The 13,991-nt window shown below is 42.7% G+C and overlaps 1 pseudogene; it reads right to left on the bottom strand.

Annotated features, from left to right (window-relative positions):
* Nucleotides 1–2,254: 2,254 nt before the first annotated feature.
* Nucleotides 2,255–6,375, bottom strand: LOC132887564 (extracellular calcium-sensing receptor-like; annotated as a pseudogene).
* Between the last annotated feature and the right edge of the window lie 7,616 nt (nt 6,376–13,991).

The following is a 13,991-nucleotide window of genomic DNA, read 5'->3' as shown; positions in this document are numbered from 1 at the left end:
TAGGAATGTTATCTATTATACTCTGAAAGCATTCACTCACTGCTTGTGTCTTCATGTGATTGGCTCAAGACTTTCTATGAAGCTTTGTTAAAGCGTGCACCAGGCATGCTCTGGTATGTGCAGGCAGATGCGAGTTAGGAAGAGCTCAAGCTCCCTGCTTATCACCACTGAGGTCAGGAAAGGTGGTTACATCATGAGAAGATGCGTAGTTAGGGCGAACTCAAGCACCCTGCTCATTACCACCAAGGCCACAGAAAAGCGATTACAGCATGTGGAAAAACATCTCATCTCAGTAACTAAACCACTTTAGCTCAACATACAGAAACACAGAAAATAATAATGTTTGTCCATTAATTTTCCTTCACATGCTCTTGCAATCTGACAGATTTGGAGTGCTTTTGCAAGAAAGAATGGGCAAATATTGCCAAGTCTAGATGTGGTAGGTTGATAGACTCCAACCCCAAAAGACTGAACGCTATAATTAAATCAAAAAGTGCTTCAACAAAGTATTAGTTTCAGGGTGTACGCACTTATGCAACCAGCTTATTTTACATTTTTTAGTTTTTCCCCCAAACAGATTTGTTTGTTTTTCAACTGACTTGTACGTTACAGGTCACATTAAAGGTGGGAAAAGTTTTGAGATGATTTATCATGGTCTTAGGTTTTTCTGATGTAAAAAAAAATATCATTTTAATGGGGTGTGCTTTTTATTTATTTATTTTTTAAACTATCATAGGTACATACAGTATAGTAGGCCCATAGTACAGTGGCTTCTGGTTAAACAGTAGCCCACCTGTAAACAAAGCGAACTGCCAAGGAGGCAGGTACAACTTCATTGGTCAATGTCACACATTGCATTGTATTAGTTGGTGAATTTTGAAAGGGTTATTTGACCAAAATCCGAGAGCAAGTGCAGAAATCTGTGAGCAGAAGATCTGAGTGCACAGTGCATTCTGAGTGCAAGCAGGGGCTATTTAAGAGAGGAGGCAGGGTTTTTGAACAGGAGCAGAGCAAATTTGCACATGAACAGGGGTGATTTGAGAGAGTAAGGGAACATTGCAAAATCTGAAACTGAAATTAATAAATATTGCTTTCAAACTGAAAGACGACTCTCTTGATTGAAGTGAAGAAAAAAACTCAATAGAAATATAACCATTCAGTTCCCTCATGTGAGTGACATTGGCTCAGAGCAAAGGCTTGCTGCAGCATTTGAGGCTGTTTTCTCTTATGTCACCATGTGACATCTGTTCCACACAACGTGATGGGTTGATGCATTTATTCGCAGTGCTAAAGCTCAGAAAAACCAGGCTCAATGCGAAAAAAAAAATGCTGCCTTTTCATTGTGTAACATTCTTGGGCTATGTGAAAGTACTCATTATAAAAACAACAATTTAAAAGAAAAAGTGTGTGTGTGTGTGTGTGTGTGTGTGAGAATTAACTGCACCAAAAAAACAAAACAAAACTGTGTGTTTTAGCACTTTCATCAGTGAGGGGCAAGCCACATGTCCATTCATCCATGAATATCACTCAAAAATCAACATAGCTAAAACATTTGACTTCAAGTGAATATATCTTTATTGATCCTAAATTCTAATGACTGAATGAGCAGTTTAGTAATTTTTTTTTTTACGAAAATTAAATAAAATCTTACATTTATATTTTGCATAACAGGTCAATGTTTGTGATAATTTTACAAGTAAAATATTGAACAGTGCAGTCCAATAAAGGGGTTGCAGCCTACAGCTTTATAATTATTGTTTTATATCATTATGATGTCTGAACGTGAAAAAAAGTCTTGTCCTCCAATAGGACACAGTCAAATGATCTCTATCAGCCTTCCAATATTTGTGTAGATACCAATAATATGCCACCACTAGTCTTTGACTTCAGGGATTGGGTGTTTATGCTTTGTCATATCCTCCAGCCCACCACTTCTCCTATTTCCCCTTTTTGTTTGCATTATATGTTTGCTAAGAGTATAAGCTAAAGGACTTAGGTCTGGAATCTATGATTTAAATACCAAAATTGAGGTCTCTATGAAATAAGAAATACGTTGTGATTTTTGCATTATGGGTGACTATGGTTTATATGTTTTCTTCCAGAAAAAAAATAATAATAATTTTTCGATAATAATTATTTATGTTTTACTCATGAATCTTCATATGAGACAATTTATTATCCTGGCAATTGAATAATGCACAATTATTCAACAATTAATCTTTTGTAGCTATTTATTTTGTGGTGCTCAGCCTATTTATATAGCCTTTTTGGTATTCCGCTCAGGGTGTAGGAGTATAATATAGCACTTCGGAGCAAATATGGCTCCCAACAGCCCAAAACTAGATGCCAAGATAGCAAAAATCTCAACAGCCAAAGAATACTTCCCTGGAGAGCTGACGTATGCAGGCACAAAGGTAACCCACACAGCACAGAATATCAGCATGCTAAATGTGATGAATTTGGCCTCATTAAAGTTATCTGGAAGGTTCCTTGCTAAGAAGGCCAGGAGAAAGCTTACAGCTGCCAGCAGGCCAATGTAGCCTAATAGAGATGCAAACCCAATCACAGAACCCATAGCACATTCAAAGATTGTTTTTGAGCTGATGTAGCGAGTGTTTTTATGGGGTGTGGGAGATGCTGTAAACAGCCAGACTGTGCATATAACCACCTGGATGGCTGTGAGGACCAGCACTGTACCTCGCTGTTGGACTACCCCAAACCACTTCATAGCATTTTGGCCTTCTGGTCGAGAAGACTTAAACACAGCCACAACCACCATGGTTTTGACCAGAATGCTGGAGATACTCAATGCGAAGCTGATACCAAATGCCACATGCCTCAGTTGGCAAGTCCACAACTGAGGTTGCCCAATGAAAAGCAGCACACACAAGAAGCACAGTTTGAGTGACAGGAGTAGAAGGAAACTCAGCTCAGAGTTGTTGTCCCTGACCACAGGGGTGTGGTGGTGATGCACAAACACAGTCAGAACCCTAGTGCAGAAGCAGGTGCCGAACAAAGAAGCTGTTGTTAAGGAGATGCCCAGTGGCTCTTCATAGGACAGGAACTCCACCTGCTTTGGGACACAATGGTCCTTCTCTGGACTGGACCAGAACTCATCAGGGCATGCAATGCATTCATTAGAACCTGAATGAGAAAGGTAGAAGGGAAAACATACAGTGAGAAAGGGACATGAGTGATTATCCAAAAATGAAGAGCATACATTTTAATTGTATGCACATTCATTTTAAAATATAAAGGTCATGTTCACCTGTTGTGTTGCTGATTTCTCCATCAGCACAAGGCAGACAGTCAAAGCAACAGATGGGCAAGCCTTTCTTTCTAGCTTTTCTTGTGCCCAGGGGACAGCTTTCACTGCACACCGACCTGGGTGGCTAAGGAATGGCCATACATCAGTTCAGCAATGCATTACTTCTGCAGTATTTTATAGCACATTTGGTCTGAGTGATATTGAATTGCAGAGCATGACACTAAGTTTAAAAAAAAATCACTGATGTGAAAGAATAAATGTATTATGAAAAAGAAAAATTATCAGGTGTTTCAATTGTGAATTAACAAATAAGCATCACATTGTACACACTCTATTATTTTTGTGTATGTGATTTACTTTCTTTCTCTCAAAGTTCCAATACAGAGAATCCTCATTCAGGAAAAGGACATTGTCTGTTCGTGCAGCTTCATCCATCACACCAACTGTAACGAGCTTGATCGAGCCATCCACATTTGGCTGCCAGTTCATAATATCATAGATAGCCAAAGGATTGCCATTCTCATCAAAAGATACATGGTCCCCAAAGCCAGTGGTGAAATTAAATTTGTGTAGGTAATGGACAACCTGTACCAATGGTTGGAAGAGAAATGACAGCCAAATAAGACAAGTGTTAATCATGCATTTGATCACCAAGAACATTTTACCGAAAAAAGTCTTCAGTTTTTGACAGTGCTTCTAACACAGTGGATTACAAACTGGGAAAATAAATTATTATTATTATTAGTATTATTATTATTATTACTAATAATATTATTATTACTAATAATATTATTAATAATAATAATTATAAATTTCCCTTTCTTTGCACATTCAGCTTTAAAAATTAGTTTTAAACAGAATAAAATTTTAATGTTGATTCAGTATGAAATTTGAAATGATTAAATAACTTTCAAATATAGTATAAATAAAGTAAAGAATTGTTCATTTAAGAATCCCTGATTGTGCATTGTAAGAGCATACATATAAAAAGACATGTGCCTATAGTTCATTTCACTGCAATCTATATGTCATTTGTGCAGTACTACAATAGGCATGTGTGTATTCCTCAGTTTCACCTGCCAAGGCTGCAAGGTGGATATTTTGGCACAACTGTGACCACTAAAGGGCCCATTGCCCTCCTGACACTGTGCCAGGTCATGCAGGGTCATGCTAGTGCATAAACCGCTTTATATACATTATAGGGAGCTCTTAGTTCAGATATGTCACTGTATGCTGTATTTGTGCTGCTCAGATCTTCATGCCCTGTGCACAATAATATGTCATCTTCCCTAGCAGTCTGCATGTCATCTGAATCAAACCTGCATCTGAACATCTCCTCCCAGAAGATCTGGACCATGTTGTTTGCAGGATGCATATCAGGGCGCAGACGTAGCAAGAAGTCCTGAAGCCCTGCACTCTCTCCACGACAGATGGCAATGCCAAGAGTTCCTCCAAGAAATGGCAGCAGGCGTGATGTGTGGAAGACAGGTGAAGTAGCCCAGGCTTCACTTGCAATCCACTGCTTTCCTGTGACATTTCTTAGAAACACTTCATCCATGAGTGGCACCAAGTCAGCATCATTAGAGATCACCACCACCACCACCTTGGCTGTGGAGGTTTTGATCAGTCTAACAATGTGCTCCACATCTCTGTGATTGTTGTCACTTGGCAGCATCTCAGAGTATGCCACACAGCCACCCAGCTGTTCCTGAACATCCTGGTGGAAGGACTGGGCAGCATAGATACCATAGTCATCATTGCTGTACACGAGGCCCACCCAGGTCCAACCAAAGTGCTTCAGGATTTGGATGATGGCACGCACCTGGAAGGCATCACTGGGGATTGTCCTGAAAAATGAAGGGAACTGATGCCAATCAGTGAGACAGGAGCAAGTGGCAAAGTAGCTAACCTGGAGGAAAGTGTTAGAGAAAAGGAAAAATAGTCAAGGAATGCGGGGCGGCACGGTGGTGTAGTGGTTAGCGCTGTCGCTTCACAGCAAGAAGGTCCTGGGTTCGAGCCCCGGGGCCAGCGAGGGCCTTTCTGTGTGGAGTTTGCATATTCTCCCCGTGTCCGCGTGGGTCCCCTCCGGGTGCTCCGGTTTCCCCCACAGTCCAAAGACATGCAGGTTAGGTTAACTGGTGACTCTAAATTGACCGTAGGTGTGAGTGTGAATGGTTGTCTGTGTCTATGTGTCAGCCCTGTGATGACCTGGCGACTTGTCCAGGGTGTACCCCGCCTTTCGCCCGTAGTCAGCTGGGATAGGCTCCAGCTTGCCTGCGACCCTGTAGAAGGATAAAGCGGCTAGAGATAACGAGATGAGATGAGTCAAGGAATGCATAAAAGAAAGCCTCAGATAAAATGACAAAAAAAGCCATTCTGTATGCAGAAGAACTTCATAATCATGATAATAAATTCATTGCAATGTTTTACTCCAAATAATATTAAATCGACAGAAACGTAAGCTACATTTTTCCTCAATTTCATAGAAGCCTTCTGAACTTTCTCTTAATCTGTACCATGGGCACGCAATACAACCCCAGCACACTAGAGATAGCTATAGAATGAGTGGAACCCAGGTCTCCCACTATTCCAATCACCGGGGGAGAACTGGTGCAGTTCAGGCCAGAGGCAATTTCATCAGTTCCACTGATCAGGGCTGTTGCTGCCCGAAATGCAACAGCAAGTGTCACACAATTGTCATACAGATGGTAGCCCAGCATGATGTTTGGAAGTAGGTTGGGATTCCTATTGATCTCATCAATAGCAAAAACCATAGTATTTGCCTGCTGGAAATTTGACATATCAAACCTGTGGCAATATCACAGACAAAGAGAAGAAGAAATAAAAAGAGTAATATAAAAATTTATATTCAATAAATTCTGTAATCCTGCTCTGCTATATATTTTTTCAATTTATTTTCGTGCAACTGACAATTGCTATGTCAAACCAACTCACTGTTCACAATAGGGTTGTTCTGGTTCACTTGTGAAGCTTAATTCTGGAAATACAGTCAGATAGTGGACTGCAAATAGGCCTCCCAGAATCAGGTCTCCATCTTGGTGCATCCCATTCAGCTTGAAATGGCCCTGAAGCTGACAGTATCCAGAGTTTAGGTCCAAGCCAGTGACTAAAGATGGCAAGAAGGAGAGGGCCATTGATGAGCTCCAGGCCATGAACGGATACAGATATGAATTACACCACATCTCTCTCTCTCTCTCTCTCTCTCTCTCTCTCTGTCTCTCTTTCTGTGATAAATATCAAGTTTTATACAGCTTGCGAAGTCATGCGGGCCTCTGTGGAAATTATGACATCATGTTCTTTTTATGAATATATGACTAATATGATTACATGTAATTTACAGAAGGGTTGATTGTTATAATTGTATCAATTTTATTTTTACTCCTAAAGATACATTTCCTGTATATTCATGAACTTACATGCAACCTCAGGGAAGCTGGATACATTTGTCCATTTAGAACCAGGGATTTTGTTGTTTGTTATTGGTAAGGAATTTCTTAATTTTGATGAATTATAATATTTGAGTTGTATTGTAAGTACTTTGCTGTGTCTCTGGTATACTTCAACATGCACCTTCAGAGGAATTAATAGCGACAGCCTGTAATTAAAATTTGGGTTAGATAACTACTTTTGGCATGGTAGTGATACTCCTCAGTGCTTGAATATTTGTTTTTATTTTATTGTATTATTGTATTATTTTATTATTTAGTTATTTTTGCTCTTCTTTTTTTCTGTGTGGACATATTTACACTATTTACCCAGAAAAAAAAAAAGATAATAATAAAGCAGGGACTATCACATTACAGGACAGAATGATATAGGCCTAATAGGCCTCAGTGACCTAAAGAACTGCCACACTTTCTGCTCAAGCACATGAGTGTATATATTTTTTTTTTCCAATTTTACAAACTATAAAACTGTTTTGTCCACGAAAACAAGAGCAAAAGGAAGTAAGTCTCATCTCATTATCTCTAGCCGCCAGGTCATCACAGGGCTGACACATAGACACAGACAACCATTCACACCTACGGTCAATATAGAGTCACCAGTTAACCTAACTTGCATGTCTTTGGATTGTGGGGGAAACCAGAGCACCTGGAGGAAACCCACGGGGAGAACATGCAAACTCTGCACAGAAAGGCCCTTGCCGGCCACTGGGCTCGAACCCAGACCTTCTTACTGTGAGGCGACAGCGCTAACCACTACACCACCGTGCTGCCCCGAGTAAGTATATGGAAAATAATACCCATGTAATGTAATAAGCTAGTCCTCAATTTGAATGCACCACTGGTGACAACCTCAAGAGAGAACAAGACAAAATAACTAAATGCAATAGAACAGAGGTCTTCCATCTTATCTGACAAGGGTCAGTGTGGCTGCAGGTTATCATAGCAATCAAATAATATACATACTTTGCACTAACTTAAGAAGTGGACAACTTCTTCCAGCTCTTTGCATATTTAAGACTGATGCAATAAATTTTAGAATGCATATGCCTGGGAGAATAAATTCAACTTTAAATGGGTATGAAAATGTACAAATATTTCCATAGTCTTGGGACAGCAATGATAATGGCATTGTCACCTTTGAGCCTCATCCAAGACTATAGAATGGCAACTGTTTTCAGGCTGGAAAGGTCAAATGGGGAATATGAGAAGAAAGATGGAGACTGGTGACATGTCATATAGGGTTGTTATTTATTTATTTATTTATTTATTTATTTTAATCAAATAAACCCTTCATTTCAGTTTCTGATTTGTAAATACTGCAGGGGGCCCAACACCTGAAAAGATGCTGTCTCTTTTTCCACCTGTCATGAGCCTTGTGACATAGCTTGTATATCACTTCAAAAGGGTAATGCTATCATGTCACACATCCACTTGCCTCTGAAATATGTATTTTTAGCATGCAACACTCAGTATCAGATCCTACAGATGGCAATATTGGACCTGTGTTCATATCGTCTGTAAAATGAGACACACTGAAACACACAAATTTGGCAACTGTTATATGATTTGATGTAATTCTATGAGTTCTAATTTCATGTAAGTGATAGACTAACATTTAATTAAATGTGTTTGCTTGTTTATTTGCTTGTTTGGTTGTTTGAATTTGTACTATTTACCACCACTAATTTGTTTAACAATGTGCAAGTTATCAAGCAAATTTCAAGGCAGAAAAGCCAAAATAAAAGATAAAAGTGCCAATAGTCAAATACACTGGTGCTTGAAAGTCTGTGAACCCCTTAGAATTTTCTATATTTCTGAATAAATATGACCTAAAACATCATCAGATTTTCACACAAGTCCTAAAAGTAGATAAAGAAAACCAAGTTAAACAAATGAAACAAAAATATTATCCTTGGTCATTTATTTATTGAGGAAACCCACCAACATCCCAGAGTTGAAGCTGTTCTGTATGGAGGAATGGGCTAAAATTCCTCCAACCTGGTGTGCAGGACTGATCAACAGTTACCAGAAACGTTTAGTTGCAGTTATTGCTGCACAAGGGGGTCACACCAGATACTGAAACCAAAGGTTCACATACTTTGCCACTCACAGATATGTAATATTGGATCATTTTCCTCAATAAATAAATCATCAAGTAAAATATTTTTGTCTCATTTGTTTAACTGGGTTCTCTTTATCTACTTTTAGGACTTGTGTGAAAAGCTGATGATGTTTTAGGTCATATTTATGCAGAAATATAGAAAATTCTAAAGGGTTCACAAACTTTCAAGCACCACTGTATATCCTAGCATCACCCAGAAACCTGTCATAGAACCTCAGCCACAATCCAAGTTAATTGTACTGCTTTATATATTTCAAGAAAAAAGAGCTGATATTTTTAACCAAGGCATACAAATATGGTCCTGTATCAGAATGGAGGAGTCTTTGTTGCGGAGGTCCAAAACATTTCATTCCATTACAACCTGCATGTGTAACCATGTAGGCCTTTAGCATGCCAAGATGATGTTTTCCCAAGAGCACAGGAAATGCAAAGGATGAACATGAACCCAAACATTGTGTGGCACAGCATACATGACCAATCAGAGGTCTATCCAATGAAGCAAGTGAACAAAGGAAATACAAAGTGAGAGGTACAAAAGGAAAGAAAGAAAGAAAGAAAGAAAGAAAGAAAGAAAGAAAGAAAGAAAGAAAGAAAGAAAGAAAGAAAGAAGCAACAGGAAGCTCAGTTCAGAGTTGTTGGCCCTGACAAAAGGAGAGGTCCTCTGCTTGTAAAAGACAGCAGCCAGTGAAGACCTCAGTGATGCAAAATACTGTTAGGTTGATGCTGAGAGTTTCCTTCCAGGAAACATGACATGAGAACAAGGGAATAATGAAGCTAGACCATGATTGCTGTTAGCAAGTTCTTTTCTGTTAGTTTTATCATGAATATCAATCTGTATTCAGTGGGAATATGCAATGTTGAAAAGTAAGGACAATCTCCTGTGGCATGAGGGGTATGGCCAAGCAGCAGTCTGTGAATGGAGGGTGGGGTCGGGGAAGGTAAGTGGCTAAGTCATACCACCTACTGTCAATTCATGTGTGTGTGTGTGTGTGTGTGTGTGTGTGTGTGTTTGTTACAGAGACGGAGCATAAAAGTAGGGGGACAGCAGAGAAAAGGGGCTCCTGACTGGAATGCATGTGTGTGTGCGTTAGCGTGTGGGAGTGAGGCTGAAAAGCTATAAATCTCGCTTCAAAAATAAATGTTTGTAAGAACTTCAGGTCCTGCCTGCCATGCTTCTGTACTCCACCCACATCAGGGATTTGCTACAGTGGTGCCGTAACTCAGGATCCTGAGTATGGAAGGGAACCACCCCATGGAGTCCTCGCCAATTATGGAGCTCATCCATGCCCTCGCTGCTGCCCATAAGAACCAGCATCAAGTGCTGACCGCCCTCCGGAAGGACCAGGAACAACGCTTTGAAGCCTTGATGCTGGCCCAGCAGGAAGATCGCCAGGTGTTCCAGCATCTGTTGGTGTCGGCAGGGGCGTCCAACATTACCACCCTGGACTCCCCTCATGTCACCCTCACGAAGATGGGCCCACATGACGAGCCTGAAGCCTTCATCGCTCTCTTCAAGCAAGCGGCCCAAGCGTGGGGGTGGCCAATCAAGCAGCGCGCAGCTCACCTCCTCCCGCTCTTGACAGGTGAGGCACAGCTCGCGGCAAAGCAGCTCCCTGCTGACATCCAGCTCAACAATACCGACCTCAAGAGGGCCATTTTGCACCGGGCCGACCGCTCCCCAGAGCAACATCGCCAGCTGTTCCGGAAGATGACACTGGAGGAAGTCGGCCGACCATTCGCATTTGGCCAACAACTCTGGGATGCCTGCCGGCGGTGGCTGAGAGTGGAAGACTGCGATGCCGACAGGATCATCGACCTGGTGGCACTGGAACAGTTCATCTCTCAGCTTCCGGAAGGAACGGCAGAATGGGTCCAGTGTCACCACCCGGCATCGCTCCAGCAAGCCATCGAGTTGGCAGAGGACCTCAGGTGAGTGATGCCCTAAACACCGGTGCAGAGGGAAAGCCTGGGCCGGTATGCTGGCATGGTGGGGAGCCGGGGCATCTCCAGAATCAGGGTTCCACAAGAGAGGTGGAAGCAGTGATCCGGATCGCTGATGTGCCAGAGACTGCCCCCGATCAGGCCAGAATGTATCGCATACCGGTAAGTATTCAAGGGGATACATATCATGCTTTGTTGGATTTTGGTTGTAATCAGACCTCATTTGACCAACGACTGGTGCAAGGTGAGACATTGGGGAGAGCACAAGTGGTGAAAGTGTTGTGTGTGCATGGGGATGTTCACAATTATCCCTTAGTGTCTGTCTGTGTTCTATTCCGGGGCCAAATCATCGAAAAAGAGTGTCTTGCCATCACGTGGGCAGTCCTCGCCCTCTGATATTATCTGCTGGGGTGCCCTTTCACTCTCTGTTTGGACCACGCGCCTGTCCAGTGGCTCCACCACATGAAGGATGCCAATGTGCGGATCACCCATTGGTATCTCGCTCTCCAGCCATTTAAGTTCGAGGTGATCCACAGGCCAGGGGCACAGATGGTGGTGGCGGACTTCCTGTCCCATCGGGGGGGGGGTCAGCTTCAGGCCAGACGGCTCCCTGGCCTGAGTTTGGCGGTGGGGGCATGTGGCAGCAGGAGCGTGGCCAAGCAGCAGTCTGTGAATGGAGGGCAGGGTTGGGGAAGGTAAGTGGCTAAGTCATTCCACCTGCTGTCAATTAATGTGTGTGTGTGTGTGTGTGTGTTTGTTACAGGGATGGAGCAAAAAAGGAGGGGGAGAGCAAAGGGGCTCCCAACCAGAATGCATGTATGTGTGCGCGTGTGTGGGAGTGAGGATGAAAGCTATATATCTCACTTCAAAAATAAATGTTTGTAAGAACTTCAGGTCCCGCCTGCTGTGCTTCTGTACTCCACCCACATCAGGGATTTGCTACACTCCAAACATGCATTCAAACACTGTCAAAATGTCTTTTTTGGATTGCCTGAGAAAAATGGGAATACATTTTGATAAACTTTATATGTACAACCTGGCCTTCAGAAGATGACAGTCATAGCGGCAGACAGGTCAGTCCCTCTGCACAGATTTCTTCAAAAAAGACTCAGGTGTTTGTTAAAAACACATCAAGCATAAACCAAACATTTCATTGTTTCCCTCTAATGTAAAAAATATATAGAGCTAATTTGTCAATTAATAGTATTAGGTGTATGATGGGAGCACATTAAGTACAGTTAGATTGTAGCTCTGTCTATCCTACAACACAACTCATATTTCTAATCTTCTGTCCTTTAGGTTTGGATGAATCATAATAGCCCACTGTTATGTAATCCAAAGCACCAGAATACTGAAGTTGATCACTCAGACATGAGCAGGTCACAAAGGAGACATATGTGAAATTCAGTCAGTGCAAAAACATGACTTAAATAGTCTATATTTTATTTATCTTTATGACCATAAGACTTATAGTGGTTGCAATATCTATAAATTATTAGACTAATCCTAGAAGGACTCTATAACCATAACTGTCTTGCACACTCTCTCACACTTGTTTTCTTGTTGGACTTTTGGAGTTAATACTTATATCTACATCCACATTTTTTTTTTACTATAACAGCTACATGTACTACCCCCATAGGGCATTGGCTTCCAGTGTGAGGTTGGCCCAAGGAAACTGCCGTCCAAGTACTGCATTGCTCCTCTCTCCACTGCTCCCGTGGTGCTGAAGAGACAGTGATACTTCAGCACCACTATTTTGGACTGCCAAAAGCAGCATGATCACAGGATGGAGCCTCCTGATTGCACACGGTTGGAACAGGTTAAATGGCACCTCAATCTACCCTCCTCAAGCAGCCAAAGGAGTACTGTATAAAGAGGTGGCACCACAAACACAGGTTAGGTGAATGTTTTCAGGGCATGCTGACTGACTCCTCCACTCCCTCTCTTTTCAGACAACAACAATGATGCCGATGATGAGAACAACAAGGAAGACAGCAGAGAGTCCAGCACACTTACAGGCAATCACCTAGGCTCCTGCTACCCATGATAGAATGCCGAAAGTTCCAGATGTAGCCAGCCCGTGCCTGTGATCCAGCTGTAGGCCAGCTCTGGCCCGCCACTGCATGCACTTGCTACACTCCCTTCACCACCTGCACTTCCCCTGCCTTTTTTGAAAAATTTAAAAGAGCACTTAACTTCTACTGACCCTGGGTTGTGTGTGTGTGTCCCCCACCACAGCTATGAGTGCCACACTGGTGGAAAATGTGTGCACGAACACAGTGCCCCCACCCACCTCCCATATGGAACCTCTCCTGCAACAACTCCTGGAAGCCAGTCTCCAACAGCAGCAGGTGATGCAAGAACTCACCAAGGTCTTCCAAGTTGCCATTTAGGAGCTGCTGCAGCAACAAGCCAGAGCTGCTCCCCTTCCTGGCCACCATTCAGATTCTCACAAAGAAGCTCTTTGTCTGTGCCCCAAGCTGACTCCTTTGGAGAATGTTGATTCTTACCTCTACACTTTTGAACAGACTGTGATACAGGAAGGCTGACCTGAGGAGGAGTGGGCCCAGGCTCTGGCCCCTCCTCAGGGAGGCCCAGCTGGCTGACCATGGTCTCCCCCTGGCCTCGGCCGATGAGTACCCACTCCTGAAAGAACAAATCCTGGCACACTGCAGGGTCTCTGCCTGCCAGGCCACAGTTCCACCACTGGGTGTATTGAGCTGATGTGAATCCTGCAGCCAAATGGATACTCTGCTGAGGACCACCAAATGATGGCTACAGCCTGAACAACACTCAGCTACCAAGGTTGCAGAGCTGGTCATCACGGATTGCTTCCTCTGGGCATTCCCACCCACAGAGTGCATCGGAGATGAGGGATGAAGAGATGAGGACACCCAAAATGCCCGCCAAGCTCATCATGGCCTTGTAGTGTACCCTCGCCACTCTGGACATCAGCAAATGAGAAATGACAAAACCTCACCAGGCTCACACCAGGCCCTATCATACACCCTCCTGGGCCAATGCTGAGCCCTGATGTCTCCCACCATGACCAGCTTGCCCTCCATCACTCCTGAATTAGGCTATGCCCAATGCTCCCAAACCTCAGTTAACTGCCCCAGCCCAGAAGCCATTGCTTGCAGGCTGTGTTGTCCACTCACCTACAAGCCATCATCTTTCAACCACCTCTGTG

This window comes from Neoarius graeffei, chromosome 6, assembly GCF_027579695.1.
Source record: "Neoarius graeffei isolate fNeoGra1 chromosome 6, fNeoGra1.pri, whole genome shotgun sequence".
Taxonomy (NCBI): Eukaryota; Metazoa; Chordata; class Actinopteri; order Siluriformes; family Ariidae; genus Neoarius; species Neoarius graeffei.
This window is presented reverse-complemented; position numbering and strand designations above follow the sequence as displayed.